This window comes from Scyliorhinus torazame, chromosome 1 (assembly GCF_047496885.1).
Source record: "Scyliorhinus torazame isolate Kashiwa2021f chromosome 1, sScyTor2.1, whole genome shotgun sequence".
In the NCBI taxonomy this organism is placed as follows: domain Eukaryota; kingdom Metazoa; phylum Chordata; class Chondrichthyes; order Carcharhiniformes; family Scyliorhinidae; genus Scyliorhinus; species Scyliorhinus torazame.
Window position 1 is genome coordinate 356,387,470 of NC_092707.1, and position 15,638 is coordinate 356,403,107.

At 48.4% G+C, this 15,638-nt stretch overlaps 1 long non-coding RNA gene across 1 annotated transcript in view; it reads right to left on the minus strand.

Annotated features, from left to right (window-relative positions):
- The window catches only part of LOC140407925 (uncharacterized), a 51,584-nt gene extending 36,287 nt beyond the window's left edge, over positions 1–15,297 (minus strand). The window contains exon 1 of the long non-coding RNA XR_011939925.1: positions 15,254–15,297. This is a non-coding gene — a long non-coding RNA (uncharacterized lncRNA). The remainder of the gene's footprint in view (positions 1–15,253) is intronic.
- Positions 15,298–15,638: the final 341 nt, after the last annotated feature.

Consider the following 15,638-nt stretch of genomic DNA (forward strand, 5'->3'; position numbering starts at 1 on the left):
GTCTGGCTTGGCCTTGTTTATCTCAAATGTTTCGATGGTTCCCGGGGATCACTCATTAGTATGTAGATGGCCGCTACATTATTATGCAGATGGCTGCTTGTATCGATGCTGTCTGGGCTTTTGCAGAGTCCAATACATAGTAACTTGCACCTGCTAGTTTCTGTCTGTGTTGGCTGAATTTCCCTTCAGCCTTTGCTGTTCTCCATTTTACGTCGGGAATTGTACTCCAGAGGCACTATTCCTGAGTTTCAGGTTGAAGTCCATTTTTGGAGTTTGTGCTAAAGTACTTGACCTTATGAGATGCGTGTTGTACAAACTGAGGATCATTCTATGGCATTGTTGGCTCTCTCATGTTCAATATGCATATAACTACCCCTTTTTTTTAAAGACCTGACAAAATTGAGGATCTAGCCTTGAAGTTGAAACTGAACTTTGACAGAAATAATTTTCAATGAATGTTCTCAAATTTTGATGTTTAATCATATCTAGAAATGCAGCCTATGCATATAGAACATGGACTGCAAGATTTCCCACGAGAAACAATCCATTTTAGTCATTCTTGAGGTTTATTACGGAAGTTGAGGTTTGCAGTGTCTGATGAAGTGGAGGTAAACAAGACACAGAGAATAGGCCGTTGAAGCAAAATACGGACTTGTCTGTGTTGGCAGGTGCATGTTCTGGTTATGCATATGACTACTTCAGGAAGTGTGTTAACCAATGCTGATGGGTCACTGCTAGGTCACAGCGATAAATGATAAAAGCAGCATTAAGCAATGCTTTACTTTTCTCCGAGATGATTTTCACCAATTTAATATATTTCTAAATTGCAAGAAAATATTTGTATTCTGAATTCAGTAGGGACTTCGTTGTTATGTATTTTCACATTTCAGATCATTTAGAATTTTTCATAAAGTCTATTTAACTACACTCAGCTACAATGCTATTTTTCAGCATTATCTATAAACTAAAATAGGTTATGTACGTATGTTACATAATTTTGTTAATTATAATCCAGATTGGAGCAAGTCACATTTTCAGGATGCATTGAAAATAATAAAAACAGAAAGCATGGGAAAAACCCAGCCTGTCTGGCAGGTTCTGTGGAGTGAGAAATAGAATTAACATGGAGTCCAATATGACTGTTCGTCGAAACTCACTTTCCACCACTCTTTATTTCAGATCTCCAGCATTGACAGAATTTTGCTTTTACTACATTGAAAATAAACTGTATACAGGTGGATATAGATTTTGGTCCGCATTCAAACGTCAACTGAGATAGTCAGGCTGAACATTAGATGTCAAGACAACATGAACCATTTTGGATAGTTGAAGAGATTCACATTGTTCATTTGTGCAGTTTGAAAAATCAAAATCTGTTCTCAGGAAGAAGTAATAATAGCTTAAAAGTCAATACATATTACAACTGTAGCTTCAGCCTACACAGTTTTGCTTTGCACCAACACTTCAGTTATCGTGTAATTGTAGGGTGACGACTCAATTGTACATGCAGTCATTGACAATTCTTAAAGAGTAAATGGGCGCGACCTTCCGGAAAAATTTACAAGTGTTGTAGCGAGTGGGAATTGCTGCGGGTTTCCCGGCTTCAGACCAGCGAAACCGGCAACGCAATTCAACGTTAATTGGTCCACTTTACAAGACCTCACGGGCTTCTCACCCCGAATGCCGGTTCGTCAGCTGATTTGCCGGGACCGTGCTCGCCAACCCCTCGCTAATAAAGTCGAGCACCACTTAAGCTGCACTTGCTCAGCCAACCACAGCCAGCATGCAACAGTGGTGCCGAGGAGACAAGCCCCAAGATTCGGGGATGCTGACCTGGAAAGGCTCCTGGACGCGGTGGAGGCCAATAAGGATGTCCTGTTCCCCCGAGGGTCGTGGGGGGTGAGCCAGAACGCAGCCAGTGCTGCCTGGGATGTGATGGCGGCTGCAGTCAGCTTGGGCAGTGTGACCAGGAGGACTGGCCTCCAGTGTCGGAAGAAGGTCAACAACGTATACTGGGCGGCACGAGTGAGTAAACACCAATGTTCCACCCCACCTACCCCCAAGGGAGCATCTCTCCAAGCGACCCCCAACCCTCCCTTCATCTCCCTCCCCCTTCAGCACTCCCTCCCCCTTCAGCACTCCCTCCAGCCACCTCTTCAAACCCCCCCCCACCCCCAACACACAAACTGTGAACTACGCATGTGGCTAACGATGCCCTCTCTGTGCCTTCTCCGGAAAAGCTCTCCCATAATCGGCAGGAGAGGGCCCAGACTGGCAGTGGGGTGCCGGACCTGAGAATTCTTACCTCCTTCGAGGAGCAGACCTTGGAGATGACTGGTGTGGCCTGTTGTGTTATGTACTCTGGGATAACACAGGCTGCAACTGGATGCAGCTTTTTATTTAATAAACAATTTTATTGAGGTATTTTTGGCATATAAAACAATGACATTGTATAGTACTGTACAAAAAGAACAGCAAATAATGCATAATACAAACCACAACTCCATTCCCGCAAGGACCTGCCTAAACCAGCCCCATCTCTACTCTACTCTACCCATTACCACCCCAGTTTTCAAAACCCGGGACGTGATATCTGCGAATCCCTGCCAGTACCCCCTGAGTTTAGGGGCTCGACTAGAACATGTGCACATGATTAGCCGGGCCACTGGCGCATCTGGCACACTTGTCCTCCAGCCCGAAGAATTTACTCATCCGGGCCACCGTCATATGGGCCCGGAAGCCCGGTGCACGACTTTAAACTGGATCATAGATCATAGAATTTACGGTGCAGAAGGAGGCCATTCGGCCCATCGGGTCTGCACCGGCTCTTGGAAAGAGCACGCTACCCAAGGTCCACACCTCCACCCTATCCCCATAACCCAGTAACCCCACTCAACACTAAGGGCAATTTTGGACACGAGGGGCAATTTAGTATGGCCAATCCACCTAACCCGCACATCTTTGGACTGTGGGAGGAAACCGGAGCACCCGGAGGAAACCCACGCACACACGGGGAGGATGTGCAGACTCCGCACAGACAGTGACCCAAGTCAGGAATTGAACCTGGGACCCTGGAGCTGTTGTGCTATCCACATCCATTGTTCTATCCACAATGCTACCATGCTGCCCACAAACTGAGACTGATGAGACTGAGCCTGGCGCATGTTGCGGTCATGTTTACTCTGCTCAGAGCTTCTGACCAAATACCATCTCTCTCTCTCTCTCTCTGTCTCTCTCAACCCCCCCCCCCCCCCACTTAGTGTTGGGTGGGGTTCAGGACAGCATCAGTCTGCGCACGAAATCCCGCACCTGTAAGTATCTAAAGTCATTCCCTCCCACCAGCCCAAACTTCTCCTCCAGTGCCCTCATGCTCGGGAAGCTCCCTTCCAAAATCAGATCACCCACTCTCGCAATCCCTGCCCTCCGCCACAGTCAATACCCACTGTCCATATTCCCTGGGGCAAATCGGTGATTGCCGCAGATTGGGGTCCACATCGATGCTCTCACTTCCCCTATATGCCTCCTCCACTGGCCCCAGAAACGAAGAGCCACTATCACTATAAGGCTGGTGGAGTACCGTGCCTGCGGGAGCGGCAGAGGTGCTGTAACCAGGGCTGCCAAACTGGTGCCCCTGCACGAAGCAGCCTCCATCCACTCCCAAACCGACCCCGTATCCACCATCCATTTCCTTATCATTGCTATGTTGGTTGCCCAGTAGTAGTTGCTGAAGTTCAGCAACGACAGCCCCCCTTCCACTCTGTCCCTTTCGAGCATCACCTTCCTAACCCGCGGGGACTTCACCGCCCAGACAAATTCCAGGATAATTTTATTCAGCCCCTTAAAGAAGGACCTCGGGATGAAAATGGGGAGACACTGAAATTAGAACAAGAATCTCGGGAGAATCGTCATCTTAACAGTCTGCACCCTCCCTGCTAGTGACAGCGGGAGCGCATCCTAACTCCGAACCTCCTCCCTCACTTGTTCCACCAGTCGGGACAGGTTGAGCTTATGCAACTTGCCCCAGTTCCGTGCCACCTGGATCCCCAAGTATCTGAAGCTTTCGCCTACCAGCCTGAACGGCAAGCCCTTCAGCCTATCTCCCGCCCCCTCGCCTGAATTACGAACAACTCGCTCTTAGCCATATTCAATTTATATCCTGAAAACCGGCCAAATTCCCTCAGGGTTTCCATGATACCGTCCATCCCCGCCATTGGGTCCGATACGTATAACAGAAGGTCATCTGCGTATAACGAGACTTTATGTTCCACTCACCCCCGGACCAGCCCTTTCCAGTCCCTTGAAGCTCTCAGAGCAATTGCCAGGGGCTCTATGGCCAGCGCGAACAGCAGTGGGGAGAGAGGGCAACCCTGTCTGGTCCCGTGGTGCAGTCTGAAGTAATGTCATAGAATTTACAGTGCAGAAGGAGGCCATTCAGCCCATCGAGTCTGCACCGGCTCTTGGACAGAGCACCCTACCCAAGGTCAACACCTCCACCCTATCCCCATAACCCAGTAACCCCACCCAACACTAAGGGCAATTTATCAGGGCCAATCCACCTAACCTGCACGTCTTTGGACTGTGGGAGGAAACCGGAGCACCCGGAGGAAACCCACGCACACACGGGAAGAACGTGCAGACTCCACACAGACAGTGACCCAAGCCGGGAATCGAACCTGAGACCCTGGAGCTGTGAAGCAATTGTGCTAATCACCATGCTACCGTGCTGCCCCTAAATCTGATGTTGTCCTGTTCATCCTTACACTAGCCTCTGGGGCCTGATATAACAGCCTAACCCAGTCAATGAACCCCTCCCCGAACCCAAACCGTCCCAGCACCTCCCACAGATAGTCCCACGCGACCCGGTCAAAAGCCTTTTCCGCATCCATAGCTACCACTATCTCTGCATCCCTGCTCTCCGGGGGCGGCATCATAATCACATTAAGCAGCCTTCTTAGACTGGCTACCAGTTGCCTACCCTTTACAAACCCGGTTTCGCCCTCCACAATTACGTCCGCTACACAGTCCTCAATTCTAGTCGCCAAGATCTTGGCCAGTAACTTAGCATCTACGTTGATGAAAGATATCGGCCTGTAAGACCCACAAGCCTCCCGGTTTTTATCCTGTTTCAGAATAAGCGAAATAGTGGCCTGCGACATCGTTGGGGGGTAGAACCCCTCTATCTCTTGCCTCATTAAAAACCCTGACCAGCACCGGCCCCACTATCTCAGCAAACTTTTTATAAAACTCCACCGGATACCCATCCGGCCCCGGGCTTCACTCGACTGCATGACCTTCAGGCCCCCCAACACCTCTTCGATCCTGACCAGGACCCCCAGTCCGTCTACCAACCCCCTACCTACTCTTGGGAAGGTCAGTCCATCCAGGAATCGCCTCATCCCCTCCTGTCCCCTGGGGGGTTCCGAAGTGTACAGCTTACTATAAAAGACCCTAAACACCTTGTTCAGCCCTGCCGGGTCCCCCACCAGATTTCCCTCCCCATCAGCTATCCTTCCTATCTCCCTAGCCGCTTCTCTATTCCTTAGTTGTTGCGCGAGCATTCTGCTGGCCTTCTCTCCATGCTCATATATCGCGCCTTTTGCCTTTCTAAACTGCTCTACGGCCTTGCCTGTAGTCAGCACCCCGAACTCGGCCTGCAGTCTCTGTCATTTCCTGAGTAACTCTGGCCTCAGGGATCTACCAACCTACCTGCAGTCTCTGTCATTTCATGAGTAACTCTGGCCTCAGAGTTCCTGTCCATCCGTAAAATTTCCTTAACCAGTTGGTCCATTTCTGCCCTATCTGTCCTGTCCCTATGAGCCCGGATTGAGATCAGCTCCCCTCTCACCACTGCCTTCAGTGCCTCTCAGAGCACTGCTACTGAGTTTTCTCCGGTATCATTTACCTGCAGGTAATTCTGCATGCATCTCCTGAGTCTCTCACACAACGCCTCGCCTGCTAGCAATCCAACATCCAGCCTCCATTGTGGCTGCTGAAAGCTATCCTTACAAATCTGTAGAGCTACCCAGTGCGGAGCATGGTCCGATATGGCAATTGCCGAATATTCTGCCCCCACCATCCCGGCCAGCAAGTCCCTACTCATGACAAAGAAATCAATTCGGGAATACACCTTGTGTACGTGGGAGTAGAACTGGATGCAGCTTTAACCAAAGGATACTCCAGACCTTGAAGTTAGTTCAATCTAATTTATTGAACCAATAGCACAGTTAGCATAGTTCTCTATGAGTTCAACTCTATGAGTTTGACTCTCTGCTAACCTGAGTGTGGCTACTCTGTCTGACTGAACCAGACTAGCTCTTAGCCACGTGCTGGAGGTGTGATACTGTACATACACCCTGACTCCCTCTGTAGATGTTCATCAGTGGAAAGAGGCAGAGTGTGAGTGCCTCGTGCCTTTTATAGTGAGATACCACCCCTGAGTGTCCTGCCTGCTCATTGGTCATGTCCTGTTCTCTGTGTTCATTAGCTGCCTGTCTGTGCCTGTCTGTATATCACTATCTGCATGTGTGCATATCATGACATGGCCGAGGACAGGACGGTCACCAATGCGGACGCTGGCGGACGCCGCAGAGGTGAGGAACCACCAGGCTTCACCTGGAGGACCTGTTAAATGTGAGTACTGATTGTCTGACTGATCCATCCCTCCCACTGGCCACATGTCCATTCTCCCGCAGATTCTTCAGCCAACACGCTGGCTCATCGCGGGCGGCACCTCTCCTGACTCTGAGGGGAACACCTCAGAGGAGAGCTCCGAGGATGCAACTGGTATAATCGCTGCACAGCTGCCATCCCCACCCTTCACCAATGCAGATACACACACCTTGGTGGGACTTGTCAGTGGTCAGGCCTCTGGGGCACAATCTGGTTAGGACCACACTGCTGAGGCAGGAACCCCCAGGTGATTCAGCAGTTGAAGGGCTGTTGGATCCCAGCATCCAGCTGGGTCCCAGCCTGATACTGAGCCTCTGGAAGTGGATTACCTGGAGCTAATGGAGACAATAGCTCCAGGGGCTGGTTTAGCACACTGGGCTAAATCGCTGGCTTTTAAAGCAGACCAAGGCAGAACAGCAGCATGGTTCAATTCCCGTACCAGCCTCCCCGAACAGGCGCCGGAATGTGGCGACTAAGGGCTTGTCACAGTAACTTCATTTGAAGCCTACTTGTGACAATAAGCACTTTTCATTTCATTTCATTTTTCAATAGGGAGCGGCTGGGACATTCAGAGGGAGATGTCAGTGTCACTTCAGCAGATCCATAACCGCTTGGAGGAGTCCCAGAGGCTACAGTCGCAGTAGATGGAGCCGGCAATGGGTGGCACCGAGGCCAACCCTGCTAGGGTAGCGACTGCAGTGGAGAGCCTGCTGCACGACATCGGCACAATGACTGAAGGTGTCCAAGGTGTCATGCAGTCGGTGACGGCCATGGCTGAGGGTCTCGGCCGTATGTCTGCCTCGCTGGGGATGTCACCAAGTACTAGGCCGACCTTGATGAGGTTCTGCACGACTTGTCCCACAGATGGGCATGGCCGAGGCGCTGCGGGGCTTGTCCCACTCGCAGGTGGGCATTGCCGAGGCACTGCAGAGCATGGCCCAGTCACTGAGGAGCATCGCTGACGGCGTCGACACAATGGCGCAGACCATGGGGAACCACCAGGGCTGGCAGAGCCAGATGATGCAGGGACAGCCGGGGCTCGATCCAGCTGCCCCTCAATCTCAAGGTTAACCCCAGGGCCCTATGGGCACTGATCAGGAGGAGGGGGTGCTGAGTGCCAACCCAGACCCGTCCCATGGGGCGGTGACGGTGGCCATAAGCTCCCCCGAGTTCCACCCCTCTGATGGGCCGCATCTCGGTTTCAGCACCCGGAACAGGGCGGCACGGCTGTGCATGTGCCGTTGGCAAGTGAGCGGGGGCCCTCCGGCCCCAGAGCCCCCAGAGGACGCCTGCCAGGGACATCGAGAATCTTGGGATGAGGTAAGCAGCTGGCTGCCTCTACCTCAGATGTGCATCCTGGGAAAACACAAAGACATAGTGGTGGAGTTGGAGGGCCAGGCACGTTGAGGAGCACTGCGGGCACCGGGGTAGGGGGCTGCTGGGGGGGGGGGGGGGGGGGGGGTTGGGAGGTGGCACCATCGGGAATGGGGCATCGTACAGCACATTAAACAACTTTTTGCACAACCATTATGATGCCTCTGTCACTTTCTTCCGCAATGCGGGCTGACCCCCAGACCCTTTGCCCATCTCTCCGATAACCTCCCATGTCCGTGGCTCTCACCCAGCCTCCGGCCGTAGACATGTCCCTGGAGTTGTGTCCCATCCCATGTGTGTTCGGATGTTGGCTGCTCCATGTGTGGTGCTCCCTCCCGCAGTGTTCAGTTACAGTGTCCAGGCATCAAGGTGTGATTGGGATCCTAGGCAATGACTCCCTCATGCTACATGGCCCGCCCACCCGCGGGAATCCACTTGGCATGTGTCAGGTGCCCAGTTACCCACGATTGCCAATTCCCTATTCGCGCTAGCCTTCAGGCGCACAGCCGGGGTCCTCAGCAGTCGGTGGGGGGTTATGGGTGACGAGTGGGGCAGGCAGGCATGGACAGGTGTTGCCTCCCGAATGGGGTTTGAAATCAGTGGTTGGCATAGTGGTGCCGAGAAAGATTGCCCCCCTAGTTGCCCCCCAGCGACTCCCCCGACCCTCCCATGGCGCCCCACCCCTGCAGAGGGTACCCCCCAGCCAAGGGCCCCCCATCTCCCGCCAAGCACTGGGGTGGCAATCCCCGCGCCCCCAGGCTCTTTGCCTGTGAGCAAAGATGGCTACTCACCTCCTCGGCTCCCCACAGAAGCCCTTCTGTCAGGTTCACTTTTTCCAAAATGAGTATTGGTCGGCACCATTTTCTGGGAGGCCACTGAATGACGTAAGGCCGTTGGATAAGGGGTGGCTCTCGTTAATTGTACGAAAATGGGGCTTAAGTAGTGATGACTGTTTTGTCGCATGCTACGGCGAGATTCCAAGTTCACCTATGGGAGCAGGCCAGCGCATCGCAAACTGTTTGGCACCTGGCATGTTTCCCGTTTTTGGCCCCTCCCACTATTTACCGACCTCGTTACGTTTGAGCACGAATGTAACACGGCCAGAAAATCGAGCCCAATATCATTCCCGTACCAGCCTCCCCGAACAGGCGCCGGAATGTGGCGACTAGGGGCTTTTCACAGTAACTTCATTGAAGCCTACTCGTGACAATAAGCGATTTTCATTTTCATTTAAAGAGAAAAACATGTGCATTTCCTCCTGAGATTTTGCTTTTGTTCTTTTTAAAATACATGTGTAAATAAGAAATGTATGTGTAGGCTAGTTGGCATTATCATCCCCCTCTCTAGGACATGCTGTTTGGAGTCCTGAGTCAGAATGTAAATGCAGAGAAATGCAGAGCTGTAGAAAACCCCACTATCAGATTTAATGGATAGCAGGTCTGGCAGAATGTAACAAATAGTTTCTCGCAGTTTTTTTAATGACAGAGTTTTTAGAAATTTTGTTACTTTGACTGCTTGTTTTTAAACCAAGTATGACTGAGGATACAAAATATAGTGCTTTTTCCTTAATCTGATTCAATAGTAATTTATTACTAAACTTAATAAAAAATAGTTTTAATTGTTGTTTTAAAATTGATGGGTAAGAGCCAGCTGTGGAGCTATTAAACTAAACTGGCTTCCAGTCCATTGATTAGCATAGAAATATGTGCTATAAAACAGAAAATGCTGGAAACACTCAGCAGGTCAGGCAGCATTTGTGGAGAGAGAAACAAAGTTAATCGTTGGATTTTTCTCACTTCCTCCTGCAAGTGGGCTGGCAGACAGGGGACCATAAAATTGGGTGCATTGGTGGCAGCACCATGTCCATCGTCAACTTGCCTCTGCCAGCATTTTATCAATGGCAGGAGTTGGCCATTCAGCTAGTAGCCTTTTTTGCGGGATAGAATACTGACATGAGGGGAGGGTCCCTCCTGTCTGGGCACACCACGCCCATTGAAAACAACTCACACAGTGATACTACCTCCCTTCCCTCCATGTTCCACCCTAGCCCTCCTGAATGATACGTCACCACTCTCACCGAGGTCTTCTAGCCTGGCCCCAGCCGAAGGCCTCGGTTTGCAATCTAATCCAGCTCCAATGGTGCGACATCCGTAAAATCGGCACAGGCCAACCCGGCCAAGGCGAGGCAGGCCTGCCTCCAACCTTTCAGCCGGGACCAGGGGAAATGCTTCCACATCAAATTCCAGCCAACATTTCAGATCAATCACATTTCACGAGAACTGGTCATTGCTCTTTTGGAATCTTGTGTTCAATATCTGGGAATAAGGAACGTTTTTGTTAATGTCGCTGGAGTTCAGAATTAAGATTTCATGGAGAACCTGAGCCTCATTTTAACTCTTGTGTAGCTGGGTGAGTTTGAATCAGTTAAAATCTATCTCTGCAAACTATAAGAAGTATGACAGATACCAACTGACAAGATCGCTAAGTCCTACAGTGTGGAGGAGGTAATTCACCAGTGCAATTGGCAATCAGTTTAAATACAGAAAGAGACAAATCTTTGATCAAGCATAAAGAAGTATCAAAATGAGCAAATGGAATCTAAGTTGTAAAAAAAAGTCGAGTTAACAATCTGCATTTATATTGCACATTAAACATTGCCAAAATGTCCCAAGTAACTTCAGAAACATAATGAGGCAAAATGGATGGTGAGACAAAGAAGATGATGTTAGGAGGAGGGACCAGGAGCAAGAACTTGGTCAAAGAGGTATTTTGTTTCAGGAGTGTATCAGCTTATGAGGGGGAGGTGGTCAGACAGAATGGGTTAGGAATGTAATTCCAGAGCATGAGTTCTAGGCGACTGATTGAATGGACACAATGGTGAGCAATGGAAGAGGGAAGCTTGTGAGCCCAGACTTGGAAGAATAGAGAACTTAGTGTGGGGTGGAGCGGGGTGGGATGGCACTGGTAGAGGTGGAGAAGGTCACAGAGAAAAGCAGGGAGTGAGGTTATGACTGGTGAGCATAATATTCTTCTTCCCATTGTGCTAATACAGAATATTTACAGAGTCTATTGAGGTAAGAAAAACATTGGGCGGGATTCTCCACGGACACTGCGGCATATTTCATGGCAGCGAAGGCAGCCCGCCATTACAGAAGATCCCGCAGCTGTCAATGGGGTTTCCTCTTCTGTGTACTCCACACCACCAGGAAACCCATGGCGGGGTTTCACTGTCAGCAGGACCAGGAGATCCCGCTGGCGAGAACGGCCAGAAAATTCCAGCCATTAACGTTATTGGGAACATCTTTTGTTGCGACTACATCTCATCACGAGGTTCTGTAGAAGAGAGCAAGATCATGTGACACTGCATCACTTCCTCTGATGCCCATTAGCATATCTCACAGTTAGAATTAAACCCTTAAGCTACATCTCCACCCAGGCCTCTCCAAGATATTACATTCTCCCCTCCCCCCATGTCTCTGACTTCAGTATATTTTTTATAGGGACAATCGCTGCGCTGGTTTCACTAGTCTACCCGAATGTGGCCTTAGCCCATTTGGAGGAAATCGGGGATTTAAGTCCTGTGGGTGGTCTCCCAGACTCTGCTGAGCAGAACGAGAATTAATAGATGAATCAGGTTCACTAGTCTAGTAGGGATCAAGATTGGTAGTTGAACACAGCATCCCAGGTCTATTTGGTTGGTAGATAACCTTCTACACAGTTGAAGCAGTCGCTTCTGCATGACAAGTAGAGCACATCTGATCCATCTCACCATACCATTATCTGTTTGTATGAGGTAGGGCCAGAGAAGTGGTGTCTGTTCAATCACTTGTCCACAGTGAGCTCGGTCTCGGATCCAAACTGGCTCTCTTGGCTGGAGGTCGAGCACGCTGCATGCTTTGTGACATTTGTCATAGTTCGACATCTGATTGGAATGAGATCCATTCTCTTTCCCCCCCCTCGCATATTTACAAGTCTTCAGCTTGTACAGGTGGTATGAGTGTATATGGGAAGCTGAGTTCTCAGTCTTCATTCCATGAGGAGTTCATATGGTACTAAATCATTTTTAAGTGGTATTGGACGATAGCTCAGGTGTGCAAGTTGAATGTCATCATCTTTCTTCAGCAGTGCTTTCACAGAACTCTTTCCATTTCATAAGAACATAAGAACTAGGAGCAGGAGTAGGCCATCTGGCCCCTTGAGCCTGCTCCACCATTCAATGAGATCATGGCTGATCTTTTGTGGACTCAGCTCCACTTTCCGGCCCGAACACCATAACCCTTAATCCCTTTATTCTTCAAAAAACTATCTATCTTTATCTTAAAAACATTTAATGAAGGAGCCTCTACTGCTTCATGGGGCAAGGAATTCCATAGATTCACAACCCTTTGGGTGAAGAAGTTCCTCCTAAACTCAGTCCTAAATCTACTTCCCCTTATTTTGAGGCTATGCCCCCTAGTTCTGCTTTCACCCGCCAGTGGAAACAACCTGCCCGCATCTATCCTATCTATTCCCTTCATAATCTTATATGTTTCTATAAGATCCCCCCTCATCCTTCTAAATTCCAACGAGTACAGTCCCAGTCTACTCAACCTCTCCTCGTAATCCAACCCCTTCAGCTCTGGGATTAACCTAGTGAATCTCCTCTGCACACTCTCCAGTGCCAGTACGTCCTTTCTCAAGTAAGGAGACCAAAACTGAACACAATACTCCAGGTGTGGCCTCACTAACACCTTATACAATTGCAGCAGAACCTCCCTAGTCTTAAACTCCATCCCTCTAGCAATGAAGGACAAAATTCCATTTGCCTTCTTAATCACCTGTTGCACCTGAAAACCAACTTTTTGCGACTCATGCACTAGCACACCTAGGTCTCTCTGCACAGCAGCATGTTTTAATATTTTATCATTTAAATAATAATCCCTTTTGCTGTTATTCCTACCAAAATGGATAACCTCACATTTGTCAACATTGTATTCCATCTGCCAGACCCTAGCCCATTCACTTAGCCTATCCAAATCCCTCTGCAGACTTCCAGTATCCTCTGCACTTTTTACTTTACCACTTATCTTAGTGTCGTCTGCAAACTTGGACACATTGCCCTTGGTCCCCAACTCCAAATCATCTATGTAAATTGTGAACAGTTGTGGGCCCAACACTGATCCCTGAGGGACATCACTAGCTACTGATTGCCAACCAGAGAAACACCCATTAATCCCCACTCTTTGCTTTCTATTAATTAACCAATCCTCTATCCATGCTACTACTTTCCCCTTAATGCCATGCATCTTTATCTTATGCAACAACCTTTTGTGTGGCACCTTGTCAAAGGCTTTCTGGAAATCCAGATATACCACATCCATTGGCTCCCCGTTATCTACCGCACTGTTAATGTCCTCAAAAAATTCCACTAAATTAGTGAGGCACGACCTGCCCTTTATGAACCCATGCTGCGTCTGTCCAATGGGACAATTTCCATCCAGATGCCTCGCTATTTCTTCCTTGATGATAGATTCCAGCATCTTCCCTACTACCGAAGTTAAGCTCGCTGGCCTATAATTACCCGCTTTCTGCCTACCTCCTTTTTTAAACAGTGGTGTCACGTTTGCTAATTTCCAATCCGCCGGGACCACCCCAGAGTCTAGTGAATTTTGGTAAATTATCACTAGTGCATTTGCAATTTCCCTAGTCATCTCTTTTAGCACTCTGGGATGCATTCCATCAGGTCCAGGAGACTTGTCTACCTTTAGCCCCATTAGCTTGCCCATCACTACCTCCTTGGTGATAACAATCCTCTCAAGGTCTTCACCTGTCATAGCCTCATTTCCATCAGTCACTGGCATGTTATTTGTGTCTTCCAATGTGAAGACCGACCCAAAGAACCTGTTCAGTTCCTCAGCCATTTCCTCATCTCCCATTACTAAATCTCCCTTCTCACCCTCTAAAGGACCAATATTTACCTTAGCCACTCTTTTTTGTTTTATGTATATGTAGAAACTTTTACTATCTGTTTTTATATTCTGAGCAAGTTTACTCTCATAATCTATCTTACTCTTCTTTATAGCTTTTTTAGTAGCTTTCTGTTGCCCCCTAAAGATTTCCCAGTCCTCTAGTCTCCCACTGATCTTTGTTACTTTGTATGTTTTTTCCTTCAATTTGATACTCTCCCTTATTTCCTTAGATATCCACGATCGATTTTCCCTCTTTTTACCGCCCTTCCTTTTTGTTGGTACAAACCTTTGCTGAGCACTGTGAAAAATCACTTGAAAGGTTCTCCACTGTTTCTCAACTGTTTCACTATAAAATCTTTGCTCCCAGTCTACCTTAGCTAGTTCTTCTCTCATCCCATTGTAATCTCCTTTGTTTAAGCACAAAACTCTAGTGCTTGATTTTACCTTCTCACCCGCCATCTGTATTTTAAATTCCACCATATTGTGATCGCTCCTTCCGAGAGGATCCCTAACTATGAGATCCTGAATCAATCCTGTCTCATTACACAGGACCAGATCTAGGACCGCTTGTTCCCTCGTAGGTTCCATTACATACTGTTCTAGGAAACTATAGCGGATACATTCTATAAACTCCTCCTCAAGGCTGCCTTGACCGACCTGGTTAAACCAATCGACATGTAGATTAAAATCCCCCATGATAACTGCTGTACCATTTCTACATGCATCTGTTATTTCTTTGTTTATTGCCTGCCCCACCATAATGTTACTATTTGGTGGCCTATAGATTACTCCTATCAGTGACTTTTTCGCCTTACTATTCCTGATTTCCACCCAAATGGATTCAACCTTATCCTCCATAGCACCGATGTCATCCCTTACCGTTGCCCGGATGTCATCCTTAAATAACAGAGCTACACCACCTCCCTTACCATCCACTCTGTCCTTCCGAAAGGTTTGATACCCTCGGATATTTAACTCCCAGTCGTGACCATCCTTTAACCATGTTTCAGTAATGGCCACTAAATCATAGTCATTCACGATGATTTCACCATTGAATTGAGGATATTTTGGTGAACCGATAGTATGTATCACACTATTGTATGTATAGTGTGAACTCTTTAAAGTGTTCATTGATGAACTGCAGCCCATTGTCTGAGATTACCATGTCTGGGATTCAGTGTGTTCTTGATGTAATCACTGCTTCAGAGGTGTGACCCCACAGTTGCCGGGGTAGTCATCTACTATGAGTAAGAACATCTTACCTTTGTGTTCAATGAGGTTCATCCCAAGATATTCCCACATTCCTGATGGAAAGAAAGATGGTTAATCTGCAGGTGATGAATAACATGAATAATACAGTTTGATCTCAACACTTCCAATGAATTGTAGAGACCTGGCCACCACCAGAATGGACACAATTGTACAGCCTCATCATACCTGACTCAGTGACACGACAAGGCTGGTACATCGCGCGAGAAATACGACACTTGGGACGCCTTGCGAGAGCGAATGCGATCTTGCGAGATGTTGCGATGTGGATCTTGCCCTCACTGGGCGGGATCCAGATTTGCATATTTAAGTTAGCTTCACTTGAATATTTTTGTTTGTTATTTACAGTACAAAAGAAGGACATTCAGCCCATCGTGT